Genomic DNA, 23,084 nt, shown 5'->3' with positions numbered 1-23,084 from the left:
GTTGCCCCTTTTGTTTCAGCTGCTCTCGCATTCTAGCAGCTTTGCGCACATGCGCACTGGGAACAGGCTCCCCGGGTCCTCTGCTTCGCTGCTGCCAGACTCCGAAGGTTCTGAAGCATCCCACTCCCAGATGGTCCTGGCTCCATCCCTGCATTGGATGCAGGATCCTTGTCCAAGTCCTCTCCAGACTCTCTGACTGGTCCCCTTCCCCACTGTCTGATTCCGCTGCCGTCTGCACCAGCTACCAGCGAACCACAACACTTACGACTTAGCTTAACGTATGGCAGAACCCCCAAAGTGGAAGCAGTAGGCACCTTTAAGAAGCATTTGTCAAAGGTCTTTCTCTGCAGACAAGTAGCAGAATTCCATCTGCCATTTTATATTACTGAAAAATTTGTGCTTTTTCTACTTTTAAAACTTTCATTAACCTTAGTAAATTTGTTTTGAGTACAAATAACCAATTCACTATATATGCAAATTATTTTATGTACTGCAATATGGCTGCCTGATGACATTTAAAAACTAATGTTTTATGGACAATTATATTTGTTGATCTGGAAATGTCATCAGAACATTTAAATAAAACATGCTAAACAATGATTAAAAAGCAATGGATGTTTAAAAATGTAAATTAGTATTATAGCTGTATAATTTTTTTTCACTGAACTGCAATAGATAGCTATAATTAGATATGGAAATTCTGAAAAAAAAAGTAAATGATAGAATACCAATGAAAATCACAGTGGAAATGTCCTGAGTGAAGATTGGGTTTTCTATCTCACGGATGTCAAATATGATCGTGTCACGTGACGTATTGTGATGTTTTTTTGCCTTTGCGGAACTGGGGTCGGTGTGGCCTGCGCGTGACGTGTCTGGCCTGCAGGCCACCAGTTCGACAGGTCTGCCCTATCTGATTAATTAGTTGCAAATGCGAAAATTACACCTCTTGGATACAAAACCTTTTTCCCTCAAATAAATTTGGTTAACTACTGGTGTCACACAAGTTGTAAGAAGCTGAAAAAAGTCTCAGGAAAGTGTATTAATAACACAAAGCAAGTGAGATATACATTATATCCATGTTAAAAGCCTAATTGGAAGTAAGCTCAGTTAGGACATTTGTTGATAGGGCAGCTATTCTTAAAAGAGTAATTCTAGGCATTCAGAATATCCCACTACAAAACCCAACCTTTTCTTTGCAAATGAGACATAAACAATCTTGCTGAAGACTATCTAAGCATAGCAAGCCAGAGAACTGAGTGGATTGGGGTTTTTTATATGACACTTTCTAGCTATATAGTATTTCAGTGGCCTCCAACCTTTTGTTCATGAGGGACCGGTTCCTTGGAGAGAGGTTTTTCTGAGGACCGGAGGTGGTTTTGTGTGCTGCCTGCATTCTATGGGTGGGGCTTTGCTTGTTTGTGCAGCCCAGTTTCTGGCATGCTGTGGACCGATGCCACTCCATGGATCAGGAGTTGGGGACTCCTGCAGTATTTGACAGATCAGAATTTCTAATGAGAGGCCCTTGATGGGGTAAAATTTATCCCTACATCATCATTAACATCATTCCTTGATTTTTTAAAAATTTCTGTTAGGATAGCTAGTGGTAATTAGAAGCTCCAAGTTTCAGCACTGTTTTTAATCGGAGTCAGCAAACATTTTCTATAAAGGGTCAGGTCCTGCCTATCTTCTATAGGCAGAGCTGGCAGGCCAAAGAGCATGGCAACCATTGTACAATGCTAGCCTGAAGGAATTTTATGTCCCTTTGCATGTGGGAAGAATAGCTGAGGCCCAGGGCCTGGCACTCAGTCAACTGCCCAATTTTTAGCTTGTTCGCCCTGTAAAAGCAGGCAGTGAGACTAATTTGGCCTGTGAGCTGGCAAGCCCTATTTTAGACTAAAAAGCTGTACTTCCTCCTAAGAGACAGTGTCTGGGATGCCCATACTTTCTGAAAGTATTTGGACACAGTAATTGCACCAAGCACAACTATATATTGGTTGGTTTGGATTTAATTTATTGTGCAAACGTATCCAGTTTTGGCTAATTCAGTGAATCTTGATTAAAACAACCATCACTTTGTTTGAAGTGTGACCTCATGCATTGAGCATGAGCTCAACCCCTTAAGTTTTGTTCCCACCCACTGCAAGTATGTTCCCTCTCTGTCCCAATAACTTGCTCTCAGTGTAACACAGCCTTCTCTCTCCCCTATGCCACAATGATATTGTTTTAGCCTAGCATGGAGACTCACATTATTATTTCTGCACTAAAGCAGTTAGAGAAAAAGATTTTAATTAGATTTTCTTTATGTCAAGGATTTTTTTTTAAATGGAGAAACTTTCAATTATGTAAGCACTGCGATTTTAATGGTGCATCTTAGATATCAAAAAGATGCCCAACTCTTTATCTGTCACCCCAAACCTTTATCATTTTTCACAAATAAGAGATTTACCTAGCATTGTGACTGCAAGCAAAAGTAAAGTGTGCAACAGACATGTGGATGAGAAGGAAGCAGATATGAAATGAGATTGGTTTTCACCCAAGCAGCACATAGCGTGCATCCTGCCTAGCATACTCAAGCCATGCTGGAAATAGCCACTACCATACAGAGCATTGGGACAGAAGCTTAAAGACAGGAAGATTTATGACCCCGGAGCTGTACTATTTGAAGAGTGGGAATGGGGAAAGCTGTGGAATTACTGGGAAAATTCTTTCCCATTGGCTAAGGGGAAGGAGGAAGGGGAGTCAAACATGGAAATCAATTCTCTTCACACAAGAATTAAGACTTCTGGCAACATTTTAAACATCTCAATTTTGCCAAGCAAGGCTCCTCAGCATGGCTTTCCTTGTCTTTCCCTTTTACTTAAGGAGTTGTTGAATGTAACGAGTTTCCACTTTCTTCCTAATGGGATGGTGGTAATTTTGTCACTTCACTCCTTAAGGTACCAAGAATTAAAACTGATTAGCGAAATGCCAATAACATGAATTAGAACACTGTTTTTTAAGGGATTGCATTCTTGTCTGATAATTCAGTCCAATTAACTGAAGAATATCAAGAATCACATATGAAACGGAGAATGAGATAATACCAAATATTTCCTTTCAAATTCAAATTCAAATGAATTTTATCTTCCAGGCATATGCTAATTTATGGCAGTACCATATTTTATACTGGTTAGCAAGAGCTGTCCAAACATACTGTATCTGTGATAGTGAATTACCATGGAAGTAGTTTTTGGGGGGATGAAGTGACTGGAGGAAAATTTAATCCTTCCCATTTCTGCTGATATTCTTTTACTGCCAGTCCTTTCTCCCCTGTTATAATTATTAATTGAATATGGAGGAAAGAAAACCAGTGAATTGGAGGAAGATTAGATCCAAATTTTTCCTAAAAGAAGCCTTTCCAGATTTCATTTTCACAAAAATATCCTATTATTTTCTCCATTGTTCTAAACAGATAAGCTACTTCCTATTATCACCTGGACATATTTCCAGAACATGCTACTTGTGTCTTCAGTGTTCCAGACCCATTATGCTAAAAGTGCAGCTATGGAAAGCATCCAGAAGGCATCTTGATGATAAGGAAAGAATGATTTTCCTAACTCTGCTATAATGAAGCTGAGTCTATAATGAAGCTGTGTATTTGCATTGACAAAGATGATTCTTTAGAGATAGGCAAATAGGACTGGGGAGACCCAAGTTCAACATAAAGTTTCTTGGAGTAGTCAATCTCTCTCAATTCAATGTACCACATAGTTGATGTGGAGGGAAAACTGTTATGTTGGGAGAAACGCAAGAGGCATATCATATATGCAAGAGGCATATCTAACAACATGGTGCTTACAATGGCATAGCTATACTCTAAAACAAAAGTATTCATTATTAACATAGAACATCAGAAAACACAGACTTTTAAATAATTCCCAGTTTTCTGGTTCTATAATCCTATTTTTTTCCTACCTTTATCCTTAGATTCTCTTTCCTTTTTTAATTCTATGCAAAGTGCTTTACCTTCCACTTATTTATTCATCACTTCTTTTGTTAGCTAATGCTTTCCTGGCTCAAACCTCTGTAGACTTTATAGATATAGCATTAGGTTTCTAGGGTGCATTTCACCGTATATAGTGACTGGCCCAAAGTCACCCAGTGAATTTCTTCAGTGGCTGAAGATTGTCTAACATCTAGATAATCCTTATTCAATCCTTTTGTTTTGGAGTTGCCACCTTTCCCATTCCTTATTCAACATTTTAATCACTACACTATGCTATCTTACATCAATGGGGCTCTGCTGTATCTTCACTTTTTCCCTTCTAGCAATTCCTATTCAGCACTTATTGCATTCAAAACTTTGTATTCAGGTTATATACAAAGGCAAATATTCAAGGGTGATGCATTAAAATATACAACTCTGTCTAATATGCTAGATTTGCATTTGGAGGAAAAATTTTGTCTCTTACTATTTACATACGTGCTACTGTGCTGACTTTCAGAGCCTATTTGAATCTGTTAGGCCAAACATCTGTAAAAGTAATGAAGTTGCAACTGTAGTCCAAACTTTACAATTAGGCTTTTGTGGATGGGAAAGAGTTGCTGTTTGGAATCAGGATATCCCCCACCCCTTTCATGGTGCAGGTCTATCATTTTGTTCACAACAACACCTGGAAGGGCAATTCTTCATCTCCCAGAGACTCCAGTCATCATTGGCCAGAAACATCAGGAATCACTTCCTTCCATGGGAAACTGCACAATTAATGCCTGAACAAAAGTTTCCCCTGCTTCAGAGTTGCATAGCTATATCTGGAAGCCAGCCATATCCGGACAGCATAGCTCTGATTCTTATCAATCTCTTCTTGGCTTCACAACATTTGTACAAGGAGAGATGAATTCCAACCCTCCCCATTGGTGCACGTAGGTCATGTCTTACTTGTTGATCTTCTGCTTGCAGGTGGTCCATAATTCAGCAAGGAACTAAAACACCACAAATTATGGAACCCAGTCAATATCAGAATAGAATCCCAATTACTATTATTTGTAGATTTTATCTTGCCTTTTTTATCTGTACCTTAAAGAGGCAAATATCCTTTTTCATCCTATTCCCCTACACACACACATACACACACACACACACAAATCCAATGAGATGAGTGAATGATTGGCTCCAAGTCACCGAGCTGGTTTTCATACCTAAGGGAGGCCTATAACTCATGGTTTCCTGTTTTCTAAGCCAAAATCTTAACCACTATACCAGCAACTCTTTAGAATTCAACACAACTGGAACCATCAGATTAGGAAATGCTGTAGCGGCCATGCTGTTGCAATCAAGGGAACTGTAATTCAAACATATCAGGTAGACAATAGATTAAATTAAGTTTAAAAAATAGATAAAGGGTGGCAAAAATGAAAGATTAACTTCCCAGAAATATACAGTTAGTCCTTGCACTAAGTTCAACAACTGCTCAAATCAAATAAGCTGAACAAATGGTATTTACAATGGGTCCTCACAGTTCTGTGGGGACACATGAACTATGATCATGTGTCCCCACAATCACATAACCAGAATGTCCAAAGTCCCCTTCCAGCTTCCCACAAACAATGTCAATGGGGAAGTTGGCAGGAAATTGGAAGGGGCGTTGGTAGACTTACCGAGAACACGCCTTCTCAGATAGTGTAGACAGGATCCATGTATGTTCGGTTATAGACTAAATAGAAAACACTGAAGACACGCCCCCTTTGGGCCACCATCTCCAGTTGTTGATGAAGTCGAGGTTTTCTTGTAGATGCTGCAAGAGTCCCATCTTTGTATAACATTCATAATTAGTAGTGTCTTAAATAGTCCAAAAAAACACGATGGCCAGAAAAAGAAAAATGGGTGGGGCTTAGATCCTGTCTACATCATCTAAGAAGGCACATTCTCAGTAAGTCTACCAATGCCCCTTCTCCAGAATGGTTTCAACAGGATCCATGTATGGGACATACCAAAGCATTGTCCGATGGGCGGTATTCTGGCCACTATTGAGTCTGTTCTTCTGATAGGACCCTTTGCAAGACTCTCTGTCCAAAAACTGCCTCCGCAGCTATAATGTCAAGTCTATAATATCTAATGAATGGTGAAGGAGTGGACCAAGTCACTGCCCTATATATCTCCTCCACTGTAGCCTGAGTAGCCCAAGCCACTGTAGTGGCCGCACTATGTGTAGAGTGAGCTGTGATATGTGATGGAGCAGGTAACCCCTGTGCTGTGTAAGTTTTAACAATGGTTGCTCTAATCCACCTGCCTATGGAAGAAGAAGAAGACACCTTCTGACCTAAAGAGTTCTGATGAAAAGATATAAACATAGCCACTGTCTTTCAAAAAGAAGCTGTTCTTTTAATGTATATGTGAAGAGCTCTCCGTACGTCTAGCAAGTGCCAAAAGTCTTTTTCTAGGGTGAGATAGATTTGGGCAAAAATTTGGCAAAATAAGTTCTTGCGCCCTATGAAAATGAGAATTGACTTTAGGTATAAGTAGGATCCAACCGCAAGACAACTTGATTGGGATGGAATATACAGAGATCAGCTCTTACTGACAGAGCTGCCAGCTCCGATATCCTCCTGGACAAAGTGATGGCCACCAAGAAAATTACTTTATAAGATAGTACTATAGGTTGACAGTTCTAAAGGGCTCGAAGGGTGAAACCATAAGGGCTTGCAACACTTTGGTAAGGTCCCAGGTGGAAAATCTATGTATGACCACAGGTCGTAAATTTGATGCTCCTTTGAGAAAACGCCGAATTAAAGGGTCCCGTGCTAATGAGTCTAGACTTGTGCATAATAGTACTGACAAAAGTGCCGCCACCTGTCTACGAAGTGTTGCTGGAGCAAGGCCCTTGTCCAGTCCCTGCTGCAAAAACTCTTAACACTTGAGAGATTGAAGTCTCAGTGGGGGCAAAGTCCCTATCCCTGCTCCAAGTACAAAAGACCCTCCAAGTGGCCTCGTAAAGTTGGATAGTGGATTGTCTTCTGTCCGCCTGTATGATGTTAATAACTTGAGAGGAAAGATCAGCCCCCTTCAGCAATCACCTCTCAAGTGCCAGGGGGCCAATTGGAGCCATTGAGGCTCTGGGTGTTGAATTGGCCCCTGGCTGAGATCCTGTCAGGGGGAATCCTCCATGGGCGTGTCACAGACAGACTGACCAAGTCCACGAACCATGGCCTCCTGGGCCAGTATGGTGCCATAAGGAGAATCTCCACTTTCTGCTGCAGGGTCTTCCTGATGACTGCCGAGATGAGTGGCTATGGAGGGAAGGCATAAAGGAGTCCCCCTGGCCACTGACAGCGAAGGGCATTGACTCCCTCCACCCCCCCGGGATGGGAACCTGGAGAAGAAACAAGGCAGCTGATGATTCATCTGAGATGCAAAGAGATCCAATACTGGGTGACCAAATCTTTTAGAAATCTCTTGGAAGAGCAGAGGATCAAGGCCCACTCTGCGTGATCTATTGTGGATCTACTCAACCCATCTTCCCTGACATTCAGCACCCCTGAAATATGTTCATCTTTGATTGAAATCAAGTTCTGTTCTGTCCAGCTGCAGAGGCGAGAAGCATCTTTTGGTAATGTCCTGGACTGTGTCCCCCCGATGATTGACGTGCGCCTTAGTGGCCACATTATCCATCAGGAGTAACACCTCCTGTCACACAATTAGAGACTCAAATTCCCTGAGAGCGAGATGGGTCATTCTTAACACTAGCCAATTGATATTGTGTTTGAGGTCATTATTGGTCCAAGTGCCCTGTGCCACCTTGTCCTGACAATGGGCCCCCATCCTGAAAGACTAGCATAGGTACTGTGTTTCTCACAAAATAAGGCCGGGCCTTATTTTTTTTGACCCCCGAAAAAACGGCTAGGCCGTCTTTTCGGGGGTGACTTAATTCCCCCCCCTTGCATCCTTGGGTGGGTGGGCGGAGACAGCTTGGATGTTCGGGAGACCTTCCGCCACCGTTGCTTTCCCTTCTCCCTTGCTGCCGTGGCATTAGAGCAATGCCGCAGCGTTTGGTGCAGCCACATGCGGCCAATCAGGGCTCCTCCCTGCAACTGGAGCCCTGAGGAGACACTTGGCTTCAGGCGCTCCTGTCGCCGCCTTCCCTTTGCCTTCGAAGGTAAAGCGAATTATTTTAAAGACGACACCCTACTACAACAAAGCCTCCCCTGCCCGAGAGGGCTCCCCACGTGGGGAGGTGAATCTCCCGGGGCCGCAGCACAGGATCGGCCCACCTCGGGAGAAGCGCCCAGCCGCCATCCCTGCCGGGCGCCGGGCAGAGCGCGAAGAGCTCCACCTGGGGCGCCCAGCGCAGCTGACAGGCAGGCCCTCCTGCCTGGTGGCAGAGCTCTCATCAAGGCAGCGAGCGCCTCCCCCCGGGCCCTCCACTCATCCCGCCAGGGCTGCGCCAGAGCCGTGCGGGCTGGGCAGAGCCGGGAAAGCGAGCCGATTTTATGCCAATAAAACATGGTGGGGCTTCCAATTGGTGGAGGCCGTATTGTTGGAGAAACACGGTATATGGTTATATGATCTTTGTCTTTAAAAGAGCATCCCTTGTCTAAGACCGAAGAAGTCCACCAAAGCAAGGACGTTAACACTTTGGTTTGCAATCTTACTCAGATGGGTGAAGTCCCTTTCTTTGTTCTCTGAGACAATAGTAAGAACCACTGCAATTCACGGGAATGCAGCAGTGCCCACGGTACAATGTCAAGGCATGATATCATTTTGCCTAGTAGTTGAGACATTTGGGCAGGGGAAGCCATCCCAGTGGAATGGAAATGAGCCGCTAACTCTTGAATGTCCGCTCTTCTTCGTTGGGAAAGAAACACTAATTCATTTTTTGTGTCTATTATGGCACCTAAATGCAATAGCCTGGTAGAAGAATCAAAATGGCTCTTTTTCCCGATTAACTAAGAACCCCTGAGATTCTAAAGTCTGCAGGGTGGTCCTCAGGTCCCTAGTAGCTAGATCCTGAGAAACCGACTGAATTAAGATATCGTCCAAGTAGGCCAATATCCTAATTGGTACTGTTTTAAGATGAGCTGTTAGAGCAGCCAGGACCTTGGTAAATGTCCTGGGGGCAGATGCTAAACCAAACGGGAGGGCTCTATATTGGAGGTGTCTGCCCGCATAACAAAATCTTAAATACTGGCGGTGGTCAGGAAGGATTGGGATATGTAAGTACACCTCCATAAGGTCAATTGAAGTTAAATAGTCCCCATGTCTCACCCTATTCAAAATAGATTGAAGTGTGTGCATCTTGAACCTACAATAAATAATAAAAGAGTTTAGTCTTTTAAGGTTTTAAATGGCCCTCCAGCCCCATGACACTGTGGGAACCATAATAACATCAAATAGAATCTGTGGCCCTGTTCTTCCTTCGGGACAACTTCCACAGCTTGGATTGTTAGGAGATGCTGAATTGCCTCCTCCATCAGTTTTCGTTTGGAGGTGTTTGTCGACACCGGGCATCGGATGAAAAATCTCAGGGGACAGGATTGGAATTCAAGGGTTAGACCCAGCCTTGTTGTCTGTCTAACCCAAGCATCCGAGGTTGTTTGCTCCCATTGGTCTGCGAAAAACTGAAGTCTGCTGCCAACAGGAGCCACGGATTGGTTATTTGTATTTGTGAAAGTGCCTGCTGGAGGACCCTCAAAATGGCCGTTTGGCCTGAGGCTGCGATCTTGCCTTGTAACGGCCACCTTGCGCAGATTGGGAGTCCTGCCGCGGGCCAAAGTTTCCTTGATTCCTTTGATTAGTTGCCCTGTAGAAAGGTGCATGAAAGGAATGTCTGTAATAGGGTGAGAAACTGGTTTCTCTTTTCCTCAAGACTGATGGCAAGATCTTACATTTGTCCTTTGATTCAATGAGCATGGGATCTAATGGGGCACCAAATAGTTTGCCACCTTTATATGGAGCTGATGCAAGTTTCCATTTTCTTTTGGTGTCTGCTGGCCAATACCTGAACCACAATAACTGGCAGGCAGCCACTGCCAAAGACAGGGCGCAAGATGAGAACTTCACAGAGTTCAGTGTTGCATCTGCCATGTATTCTGATGCAGCAATCACCTTGTTGAAATCTAGATGAGCTCTGATGTTGCTAGTTGGTACTTGTTGGCATTTTCCGTAGCCAAATCAGCGACGCACTGGTGAAAAAGGATGTTGCTGTGGCAGTTTTGACCACCCAAGCTGCTGCCTGGTGTGTCTTCTGCCACATTAAGTCTGTCTTTTTGTCCTCACCTTTGAGGACATCATCTTTGTCATTAAATGTGGCTGAAGAAGACGCAAGTGCTCACACAGCATCATCGACCTCAGGAAGCTGTAATGCTGCTGCTATTGGTATGTCAACATTGTAAAATGTTTATCAAACACAGTCACACCAGGGCACAAACCAGGGAGATCTAATTGTCTTTGGACCATATTAAAAAAGAGTTCATAGGAAGGAATAACTTCAGTTTCCTCTTTTGGGTCTGTGAAAAGGGCTTTATTACCCCCTGGCTTATGTGAGAGAATTGGTATTAAACTCCAACCCAGTGGCGTTCTTGGCTTTGGCCAGCAATGCTTTAAATAAATGAGGCCTGAAGAGTCCTTTGAATCCAGATTTTTCTGATTCAGTCTCCTCCTCAGATAGTGTCTCAATTTCTCCTTCCTCCATGGAATAATCTGATAATTCCTTCTCTGAGGAGACAGGAGAGTAAGGTTAGAGCAGTACAAATTGTTTCGGGGGATGGTGATGTTTGCAGCGGTGAGAGAAGCCTATGCTAGAGTCTATCTGAACAGGTTGCCTCTGCTGAATTCCACCAGTCATTCCCTGGCTAATTAACTGGGTGAACCATTGTTGTACCTCCAATGGCATTAACTGCCCTCCTGCCCCAGCCTGCTGCATTTGCACCGGCTTTGGAAAAGAAGGCATCAATGGGGCTGGGCCACTCCAATGAGAGCAACCTGGGGGTTCTGCAGCCTGAGTGTTTGTAACTGTTTGCCCCGGAATTTCTATGTCTAAATCTTCTTGGGATTGGACCGACTGACTTGTCTGATCCTCCCTGGGAGGACTGACTTGAATTAGCTTCTCTTGTTCTCTGGAGTTCTTTTCTACCTGCTTTACCAAGGCCGACGCTCGGCCTGTTTGTCTGCCTTGGTTTTCCTGTTGGCTCTGGCCTTAGCCCTAATTTTGTCTGCTGCCTCCTGAGCTGAACCTCTGGTTTTTCAGGTTTGTTGCCCCTACTTTTTTGCTGGGTGGCAGCAGCCTAATATGGAGACAGGGTGCTGGAAGACTCATCCATGATCTTACTGGATATAGTAGAAATACTCTATCTATATAAGGTGAAGTTAACTCCGATGGAAATGGTAAGTATGCTCTCAAAGGAGATTGAAACTCCTGGCTCTATTCTCTAGCCAATAAAATGCCTGCTAATATGGATTAGTTCCCTGAATATTTAAATGATTATACGATCCATATATCAATCACTAGAGGCTAGAGGCCACGTTTGATAGATCCACAGAAAAAAAGACCTCCTGACTGTGACTTTGCAACAGCAGGAAAAATAAAAAAAAACAGCAGAAAAGGATCACCAGGCTGCTTGACTGATCAACAGAAAAAAATAGAAAAGGTCGCACCAGGCTGTTTGGCTGTGCAGCGGCAAAAAGATCAGTTTAAAAGCACACTAGACTTGGTTAGGAAAATGGCCGTCTACCTCAAAATGGCATTCCTACCAAATCTAACCGCCACAGCGCCGGAATTACCATTCCTGGGACAGCGTGCCAATTGATCCGTAGCTCTGCTTAGGCAGCGCTTCCTTTTGGGCAGGCTGCCTGTCAGGCTTTTCAATTTAGGAGCCCCTTGATACCTTCTGGTGTTATGGAACCGACGGTCTCCTCGAATAAAGTGCCAAACGGGTGTCCAGCAGTCAGCTGTTAGGTGCTAACCATTCCTGGCTCCGTACCTCGATCTCCGTGCGCTGACTGGGTAGCGCTCCCTTAATGCAGGCAGGCTACCCAGCAGGCAGATGAGTCTTCAACGCCCCCAATTCCTTTTTCTAGGTTTTGGGAGTGAGTTGGAGGAAAAAGCGATTGGGCGCTGTGAGAGACTCAGTTGAAGAACAGGCAGGCCGTTCACTAAGCCCGTAGCTGTTCCTACAGTCGAAAGAAGCACACAGGCAATTTAAAGCCTGTAATACTTGTAGTCCCTTAAGGATTGTTGTATGGATATTCCAAAATAAAACATCAATTAATTCTTAAGCTGCCAGCATCTCTCTATCTATAAAAAACAGAGAAGCTATCGAGCAGCCGTCTATATCAGCTGAGACTGAATAGAAGAAATGGAGACGGTGGCCCAAAGGGTGTGTGTCTTCAGTTTTTTTCTATTCAGTCTATAGCCGAACAGAGCTGAATATAACCCATACATGGATTCTGTTGAAACCAATCTGGAGAAATTGCAGTTATACAAAGTTCTCACTTACTGAGCCATACGTTCCTTGTTTAACAACAGCAGCCATGACTGCTGTTGTTAAGCTATTCAGTCAATGACGTCATCCTTTATGTTTGGATTGATAATTTGATTGTAAGTCAAGGACTATTTGTAAACAACTCATATGAAAGTGGTTCTATTTTGTGTAAGCCAATCAATTTTATGAATTAGCCATAGAACACAAATAACCATGTACCCATTTGATCTATTCTAATTTCTGAAATCACATATTGTCACTGATATTAATTTATTGCATCTAACGCAACTTAAATACTTGTAAGCATCTTAGAACAAAAGTGGTGTATGAATTAAAAAAAACATGTCCATGAGTTCTAAGTGTGCTAGTAAAGGAATTGTGTTGCAAAACCTGAAAATCTGAAGAATCTGAAGATGTTATTTTTTAAGAAGTTATATAGGAACAATAAGAAATGAGAACTTTTGCTGAAAGTTACAAAATGCTTAAAGCAGCTGGAGAAATCCCAGGGAAAGATAAGCTAATCAGCACCAAGAAAAGTTTTTGAAATCTTTCAAAAGTCTGTTTTTGAATAAATTCATTATACTGTAAAGGAAGATCTCTTCAGTATGATGATCAGGTTTTAATATCAATTGTGAACATTACTTGCTGTTTAAAATTCTAATTGGATTGTTCAGTACCATTCTGGCATATGTAGCAAAGAGTGAGGTCAGAATTTAAGCACAGCAATTCTGGTCACAACAATCCGCTGCTTGAAACATCTATCACTATTAGAGTGCCTTGCGAATGAGCCTATGTGTATCTGTCACTAAAGGCTAGGGGCACTGCAAGGGGAATTGGGATTATATACAGACTTATATCTAATCCTTATAGGGCTTGGATCAGGCCTCTTTGTTACCTTGGGTGACCTGAGAGGAAGATCTGCAACATATCCAATGTTTCCACATAGCTGTGAACCAAGGGTAAAACACCAAGTAATAATTGGACAAGATGGTTTTTGTCATTACTGATTTTCTTACTAAGGAGCTGCAGACCTCCCCAGATAAAATAAAATGAAAATCATTTAGTAATACACTGGACTTGTATTTAAGCAACAAGAGATTTCAACAGAGGAGTGAAACAAAAAGCTCCATCTATCCTCTGCAGACAACACAAAAAATAAGTGACTGCCAGAGAAGCAATGTTCGTTCTTCTGTAACCAGCAGAGAAATGCTGTTGGTTACTATGGGAGGGATAGAATTTTACTTTTATTTCTAGGGGTCCCTGGAGTACAACGAAGTCTTCATTGAATTGAACTTGTTTGGGGACAGTTGCATAGCTGCTGCATTTATACTTAAATCCTCTAGCTACTCCATTTTGTCATTTGAATGTGCCTGCATTTCAATTGTCCTCTAATAGAAGGTTGGATCAACCAATCAGCATGCAAGATGCTCTTCTGCACATAGCACGTAATTGAAATTTGGGAGATGTACACATTGACCCATCTGCAAATTATCTGGAACGTGTTTATCTATCAACTGCTTCATAGCATAGGTAGGTGTGTGTCAATGCCTACGTGCGGTTGTGGGCAAGTCTAAATCATGTTTACTTCATAACAGGATCTCTATATGATAGCAAAGGTATAGATTGCTTGGGCCTACAAAGCACAATAATAGAATTGCACATCATGCTAAACCAAACAAAATGCATTTTAACTTTACTATTGCATATGAGCCCAGTTAAAGGATAAAAAAGGGAACAGGTTGTACAGATACAACCCTAGATTGGAAGATACAAAAGTCTTATTTCATTTGTCCCCGCCCCTCCCATATATTTATATATTTCTATTTTGTGGCCTTCTGCTTTTCACAACTGACAAAAGGCATTTTTAGAAACTGCAGGAGGCAATGTAGAAGAGCTCAGCTGCACAACTACCCTTCCCAACTTGTCAATTCCACAGAACAGCTTTTCTCCTTCTCACTCCCTGCGTCCTCCATCCAAGTCCACATTCCTAGGCAATGAATCACTGATCCAGCAGTCTTTATGTGTACACTCAACTGCCTGGTTGCTACAACACTAATAATAAACACTCCTCTTCATATATAAAAGGCCAGCAAGGCACAAAGACAAGTCATGTTCCTAGGGCTGGGCATTATGCAACCAGAGGGTGGCAGAGGCACAGAGAGCAGAACAACAACAGTTTAATTCAGCCTTCAGAGGAAGGGAAAGGGCATGTTTGATGCTCCAAATAATAAAGCCTTTGCCAGATACTAAGAATTGTGTATTGCTACCATGTTTTAATATTTGGGGCAAGACAATGTTTTTGAAAACATGCATATTATCAAGCATGTTGCTTTCTAGAGACATAAATTTATTCTTAGTTTTGCAAATATGAAAGAGAAGGCAGCTCTGCATACCTCCATTAACTGAACCTAAATTGTGGTCACTGAGAAATTTCTTACTCTCTTTCCCAAAGCAATTTTCCACAAAGGATCAAGGGAGAAAATGGACAGACAGATTCTAGATTTGTGTTCATAGAATTAAAGGGAGAAAAAAAAAGTGTTGCCAAACATGTAATAACTTTCTCAATTTAGTGCCCTGGGGATGGGGAAAGGGAAAGGGAAGCAAACTCAGTATATATAGATATCAACCACATGCTTATGGCAACTAAAGGATGCCGTCTGAGTCTATTCACATCAGTGTTTGTTGAATGGTCTTACAAACTGTTGCATAAAGATAATAATATAACACTCAACTGTCCAATGGCATTCTTGAAAAATTACCTTACTTTCAATGGAGGGTGAAATACAATTATACCCTATATTATGGCACTGTTGAAAAACGAGACCTGTTCTCCAAAGGCTGCAGAAAAGAAAACCATGTTTAAAATATATGCTTACATTCATACGGAAAATTAATCTTACTACGTGCTAAAATAATCCTCATTATACAGAGCTTGGAGAGATGTAATCTTAAGAAACATAAACATTTTTTGAGAGATATCCTTTTATCTGGGGATTGGCCTGGGAGTTGTGCAAACGAAATCTACAAAATCTCTAAACTTCATCATGTTAGGAAGAAGGAAAAAGAAAAGATGAATCAAAGGAAGCTGATTGGTAGCTTGTTTTTAAATCCCAAAAATTGGACTCAAAATAAGTTCTTTCGATTGAAAATTTAATAAAGAGTCTTCAAACAAATAGACAAATGTTCATCACTGGTAACATATATTCATTTATTAGTTTAATAAAACAGTAAAATTGTTTGGAATATGAAAAAAACAGGAAAGGTTTCTTAAATAAGCATTTAGAAGTTCTAGAGGCAGGTATATAGCCTTTATTTTTGGCTATAATGAAGTATTTTATTCCAAATTCTCCTTTTCTTTCTGGCAGTATAGTCATTCATTTAGTGCAGGGAGAGATGAAGTAAGGAATTTGAAGCATATGAGCCAGCAAAGGCCCTTCCATGTGAAACCAGAAAAATAAAACAATTTGTCTACATTCCTCTTTCAGCAAGGGTGTGGTTGGGCGGCTAGAATTCCACGCTTGAGGAGGCACATACTGATACAATATAGGAAAAATAAAAATTTCATTTTGTGGCTTTAGTCCAGGAAATCTTCGGTTTACTAAGATGACCTGTCCTGAAACAGTATATATAAGATCACACATTCCTTTATGTCATGGAATGGGGAGTTCAAGGCAAGGCCCACAGTCTTTAAAAGTTTCACATCAAGTAGAATACTGAGTATTTCTACCTCATTAAGATCTCCATATTGTGAAGACAATTATTTTGTGAAACTGCTAATCATAAATCTGGTAAGGTAAAAGTGGTACCATTTTGCTGAGGATAACTTACTTTATGGCTCAATCAGAGCCAGGGATTTGCTTGCATTTGCCCAGTTTGCTACAACTTGGTTTGCTTAACCACTTTTTTACTGAATAAACCAGTACTGCCAAACTTCTTATACTATGCAATGCCATAAATAAAAATATATACATGACTAAATTCATTTATATCTACAATTGCACAAGCCACATGATGGTTTAGCATTTGACTGTGTTTATTCAACGTGATAAGTTAAGAACTTTAATCAATGACAGGATGTCATGACAAAACATGGTTTATCAAATTAAAAATAACTAGATTCATTGCCATCACAAAAGTGCCATAAATATTGTACAGTAATTATGTTTAGTGGGATATCAACTTCAAATAAAAGCATCTCTAGCAGCAGCTCTAAGTTATCTAGGAACTTAGTTAAAGGCTAATATAGTTTATGTGCAAAGAAAGTTCTGCCTAGCCAAAAAAAAACCCAAACAACCCAAACCCCGAAACAATTTTAATATCAGTTCTTTGCCTTGCGTTACAAAATATTTTGCAGTGTGTTTTTAAAAAGAATTAATTTTTTTTAAAATCACACTACAGATAATCCTTAATTTATTATTACAATTGGGACCAGAATTTCTGTTCTAAGCAAGGTGATTGTTAAGTGAGATTTATTATTACAATTGGGACCAGAATTTCTGTTCTAAGCAAGGTGATTGTTAAGTGAGATTGCTAAGTGAGAAAACTCAATTTTATGACTTTTTGCCCCTGTTAAGTGAATCACTGTAATTGTTAAGCGAATCATTAAATGAATTTAGCTTCCTCAATTGACTTTGCTTATTGGAAGCTTGCTGAAAAGGTTACAAATGATAACTATATAACTACAGGATGTTGCATCCATTGTTGTATATGCTGATTGCCAAAAGTCTGAATTTTGATCATGTGACCATGAGGATGCTATTATGGTTAAATGCAATATTTCAGGCTAACTCTGCTCACTGCCAGGAGTTTGAACCTCATCAGCTCAAGGTTGACTCAGCCTTCTATCCTTTCTGATAAAATGAGGACTCCGATTATTGGAGGCAATATGCTAATTCTGGAAACCACTTAAAGAAGGCTGTAAAGCTGTATTTATGTCTAAATGCTTTTGCCATGGTCATAAATCATTGCTGTTATAATTTTGAAGGGACACTAAATAACAATTTTAAATTGATAGAAGTAATTATGTGGAAAATGACAAAATAGTGCAACATATGTATGCAATATGTGTTCCATGACAAGGTATGGAGGTCTTTAAGAGCTTTAACAGAAGTGCTTTTTATTGCTGTCATTTTTATTCTAACAGTAACATTGTGCATGACATTATGCAACAACCTAAGCAAAAGGATATAGTATTCTGGATCACATTAAATCTTAAATCATGTTTACAAAGTACCGTGACTAAATTTGCACATTAAATCAATACCAAGCTAGAAAAGCTACATTAGCCAGGTTCCCACATTGGATCAAGCAATAAAGTAGTTTATTTAATTTGCTTTGGTATACTCTGCAATCTTAGCCATTTCAATTTACCATAGCAGAAAAAAAAGTATGAAAACACTCATTATAGCATGGTAAACAAATCATGGCTGCACTGAAGAGCTGTGAGACAATCACCCAGACATATAAGATAATAACAAAAACCATTTAAAATTTAAGATCTGACAACTGTATAAGATTTTTAGTATATTTTATTCATTATTTGAGGGATTGAAAAGGTTGCCTTGTTTAATGTGGTGTAATAACTTTTTCTCTGCTTTGTTCAATAAACCATAGCTAAACTTGTACAAATTTTGATCACTAAGCATGCCATGGATCATATTCTTAAAGGGACAAATATTCCTGTAATACCCAGGGGTGGGACTCAAATTTTTTAACAACCAGTTCTGTGGGTATGGCTTGGTGGTCATGTGACTGGCTGGGTGTGCCCAACTCAATATCACCCACATTGAGGCACGCATCTCCTCGCCTGGCCTCTCATGACTGTAGGGATGCTGCAAAAGTAGTAAGTGTGAAAAGTGGTCATAAGTCACTTTTTTCGGTGCCATTGTAACTTTGAATGGTCACTCCACACAAGCAAAGTACCAGCAAAGGAGGGAAAAAAACCTCCAGAGACGTTCCTGAGACAGGAAGTCTAGTCCTGCCAAGAATGTAATAAGGATTAATGGAGAGGAAGTTTCTGTAAGCAACACCAGAATGTTTCCTTCCTGCCTTCCTTACAGGATTAGGCCAGTAATTTCTTCTAACAGCCGGTTCTCCGAACTGCTTAGAATGTTAACAACTGGTTCTAGCGAATAGGTGCGAACTGGTAGAATTCCACCCCTGGTAATACCTAAACAAATGTATGTTATGAGTATGTGTATGCTTTTTTATGATGTTTGTGCAAATTAACTTTTCTAGAAATGTCCTTTATATAAAACAAAGATCTTCAAACTTGGCAAGTTTAAGACTTGTGAACTTTAACTCCCAGAATTCCTGAGCTAGCATGACTGGAGGAGGAATTTTGGGAGTTGAAGTCTTAAAGCTGACAAGTTTGAAGACCCCTGGTATAAAACATATCTTGTGAATGGAGTGGCTCTTAAACAAAAACAAAAAACAAAAACCCAATGAAGATTCTATTACGCTGAGAAATGAACATATTTTCCTCATATTAATGATATTGTACACATAAGCCCATCTGTGAATAAGCTGATCCTTAAATGTTTTAAGTCACCCAACTTTGTGAGATAGGAAACTAAATAATTATGATATATAAAACGAATAATTAAACAAGCCAACTCTCAAAATATTCATGTTTTAATTTTGAGAATTAGCTTGTGTTAAGCACAAATTACTCATTTTTCCTGGTGTTTTGATTAAAAATCTCAGAGTCAGTTTATCCCTGGATGAGATTGTATGTGAGATATACAGATACTTTTAAAAAGTCTTGTGTAAATACTAGTTGTTAAGCCCATTTGTGGATAAACAGAACCAACTTCTTTGAGGCACATTTTGTTACCTACAATTTTTGGCTTATTCTGTATAGTATATCACAGTACATTAAAAAACATATTTTGAAAATCTGTGATTTATTTGGTTGAAACTTACAGGTATTTGGAGATGAGATATCCAAGCAACATCTAGAACCGAAGTGGTGGGTGAGTGTGCGCATGCATGTGAGGAGGTGAAGCAGTGAAGAGCCCAAAAATGAATCAGAACGCATTAGGATAATAAATGTATGCTAAATAATAAAATTGCTCTCTGTCAAATTATTTAAGTCTTTAATTCTACCAACTATACCCAATTTTTTTTAAAAAAGCTTATTTCTGTTTATCTGATCTTTTCCATGCTTGGCACTCTCTTTCGGAAAGAAAACTTTTTCCATGATGTGACCTATGTCAGGACAGAATTGTCTGCATGATAGCAAAGAAAACCCAAAGCAAAGTTCCAGAGCTTAGTGGCTTGATGTGATGCAGTATTCACTCCATGAGTCTTTTCACTATTTATTAGGAAACAAATACCAGGTAGATACTGAAATATCGATGCTGCTAGATATTCTCAGGTGTTGTTCCAAGATGGCTAAAGCCACAAGTTGCTACAGCTATGCTGCCAAATCAAAACTGCTTATGACAATAAGTAGATCCAGTAGGACTCTAATAAAATACGAACAAAGGCTAAAACTCAAATAAATAAATAAATAATCAGGAGGCTCATTTAAGTGAAAAGGGGCAATAATTCTTTAGGGGCTTAGTAAATTATCAGAAGATAGTAGCTCTATTATTAGCAGCCATAGCAATTTAATTTGAAAATAATAGAAGATAGCAAAGTGTAGCGATTTAATTTCTTAATTATTGTTTGTGTGAAACATGAATATGTTAGCATTATTTACATTAGGTATTAAAATATGACCAGACCAAGCCAATTTGCTTGTCTAAGGGATATTAGTAATTGCCGGTCCTTCCTAGCTAAGCCACGATGTCTAGAGTCAGCCAAGTTAGTTGGGCATAAAAAGAAGAAAAACTTTATCCACATTTCTTTCCTTTTGGGGCAATAAAACCACAATGAATTATTAAATAAGGAATAATTTGCTGGCCTTTTGAGACCCACTAAATTTGCTGCCAGGGAACTTGGCCCTGCTTAGAGATAGGAGTTAGGTCCAAAATATCCAGAGGAAATAAGATTGGGGAAAATTGTACTATTAAATGAATAGAATATTAACAAGGGGTATCTCTCTCTCCCCCTCTCATCTATCTATCTCTCTGGCAAAGTTACAGACAAATTTCAGTAGGAAGGGAGAGGAAATTCTAATCCTTCTAGTTAGTTAACCCTCTCCTCAGTCTCTCTTGATTATATTAGGACCCATGATATTGGATTCTTGATTGAGGTCAAGATAAAAGGTTGTAGTTTTATTCTATCAAATGGCATCAGGGACTAAATGAGCACAAAACATAGTTTTCTAAGGTGGACTGCTATATTTTTCTCCTCTCTCCTCTAGAGCTACTAGCAAACATAGCAAAAAAAGTGTAACAAAAGCTAAAGCCTCTGAACTGCCCCAAAACTGCTTTACAAGCAAAAGGGCAGGGCTACAGACTTCAGTGAGGCAGCCAGCAGCTAAAATGTAGGGGCAGAGGTTTCAGAAGCCGAAAAGAAAGGGCTCAGTTTGATCCGCAGATGGCTTGGCCTTCTCTGACTCAAAGCTGCTGCCTCCATTTTCATTCTGTGCCAGCTGGTGCCATGGCACTGTTTCTGCTAAAGGGCCAGGAGGCAAAATCTCTCCAGAAAGGTCATAAGGTTCGCTGTCTTCTGAAAGGTCAAGGGGCACACTCTCCGGTGGAGTTTCACTGGGCGCACCATGGATCATCTCGGGCTATAGTGAGGAAAATGAGTATCAGTGGGCGGTATTGATGGAGCCAAAGGTTACTCTATAAGCATAGCCACTAGGCATAGGCCAAGTCAGTGCAATGGCAGCAAGGATGATGCACAAGCAAAGGCACCTACAGCAATCTGGCAACAATTCTCCCCCAAATAATAGCTTTTTCCTATTTTTTACATGTATTACATATTTATGGCCTATATCCACTCTTTTGTTTTCCGGGAAAGCATTGTTGCTCATCACAAATAATCAGGAACCATGCACAGATATTGTGATGGTTCAAGTCAGTCATGTCCTGTCATTTGTACAGATAGAATTTAGCTAACTCCACTCTACTTTAGATATTTCAAATCCAGGATTGCATCACCCATCAATTATAATTTATATGTAGAGAGATCTATTTGAATATTTTTATTTTTAAATTTAATATACCCAATGGTTCTCAGTGTGGGCCATCTCTCTCTTCAAGAGGCCAAGTCATATATAAATGAGGCTCAGTAGGGGGTCATGAACAAAAAAAGGTTAAGAGTCCTTGTTATATACCAGGGGTCTGCAACTTTAAATACTCAAAGGGCCATTTGGACCCATCTGCCACAGAAAAAAAACACCGGAAGCCACAAAACCTGGATGGGTGTGGCCAACTCGATGTCACTCACTCCCACCCAGTCACATGACTCCCTAGCCACACCTACCCAGCCACAAAACCCTTATCTCCCCCATATCTCTCTGCCCCTCTCCCTATCTCCCACCCTCTCTCCCTCCTCTATCTTTCCCCTATCTCTGTATCTGTCTCTCCCCTTCTCTCTCTGTATCTCTCTGTATCACTCTCACCCTCTCCCTATCTTCCCCTGCTCTCTCCCTCTGTATCTCTCTCTGTATCTGTCTCCCCGTCTGTATCTCTTCCCCTCCTCTTTACCACTATCTTCCCCCCCCTCTGTATCTGTCTATCTCTCCTTCTCTCTGTCTCTCACCTTCTCCCTCTCTCTCATCTCCCCCTCTGGATCTCTCCCTCTTCCCCTCTCTTTCTCCCCCTATCTCTCTCCCCGCTCTCTGTATCTCTCCCCCCTCTGTATCTTTCTCTCCCCCTTTCCTATCTTTCACTCTTTCTCTTCCCCTTTCTCCCCCATCTCCCCCACTCTCCCACTATATCTCTCCCCCCTCTGTATCTTTCTGTCTCTCCCCCCTGTATCTCTCTCTCCCCCTCTCCCTATTTTCCCCCTCTCTTCACCTCTCTCCTCTCCCCGTCTCTTTTTCTCTCTCCCTCTGTATCTCTTTCTCCTCCTCTCCCTATCTTCCCCTCTCCCCCTCTCTCTGTATGTCTATGTCTCTCTCCCTCTCTCTGTGTGTGTATGTGTGTATCTCTCTCTGTCTCTGTCTCTCTTTGTCTTTCGGAAAGCTGAGGCTGGGCCAAGCCAGCAAGCTCTCCTTGGGGCTATTCGCTCCTTTTATTTCTTGTTTTTGGAAATCTGGGCTGGCTGAGGAATGCCCGCCAGCCATAGCGGAAGCTTCCCTTTGGGCAATCCTCCTCCCCCTCCTCCTTTGTGACCCCCTGGCATGTGGTGGGCCAGGGTGCACACATGTGCACATTCAGGCGAGTGGCCGGGCTTGGTCAAAGTGTGGCAAAGGCGAGCGTGGGATAGCCGGCTGCTCACTTAAGGAGAGTCACCCCGCACGTGCAACTCTCCCAGCCCCACCACAGCTGGCCAGTGGGTCACGAGAGGAGAAGAGGAGGGTCGTGAAATCATGCTCTTGTGAGGTCACACTCTTGTGAAATCAGCAGCCCTATTAATATCACAATAAAATAAAAAAAATCATGGGTCACAAAGGAGTAGTTGATATGCCAATCAGTTTTTTGGTGGAGCAGTGTGACAACAGCATGGAACATTGTGTTTTTCAAAGTAATAGCAGTAGTGGCAATCTTTGGCATCAATGAATTTGA

General features: G+C 41.1%; 1 protein-coding gene and 1 long non-coding RNA gene across 2 annotated transcripts in view; one reads left to right on the top strand and one right to left on the bottom strand.

Moving 5' to 3' along the window:
- The window catches only part of CAVIN1 (caveolae associated protein 1), a 36,841-nt gene that overhangs the window by 5,885 nt on the left and 7,872 nt on the right, over positions 1 to 23,084 (bottom strand). The window lies entirely within an intron of this gene.
- Positions 15,648 to 19,424, top strand: LOC148129013 (uncharacterized). The gene is made up of 2 exons (XR_015745638.1): positions 15,648 to 16,907; positions 16,967 to 19,424. It is a non-coding gene; the product is annotated as an uncharacterized LOC148129013 (long non-coding RNA).

This window comes from Notechis scutatus, chromosome Z (genome assembly GCF_049901735.1).
Source record: "Notechis scutatus isolate UNSWTSFEM ecotype Mainland chromosome Z, rNotScu1.2, whole genome shotgun sequence".
NCBI lineage: Eukaryota > Metazoa > Chordata > Lepidosauria > Squamata > Elapidae > Notechis > Notechis scutatus.
Note: the sequence above shows the minus strand (reverse complement) of the source record. Positions and strands in the feature narration are given on the sequence as shown.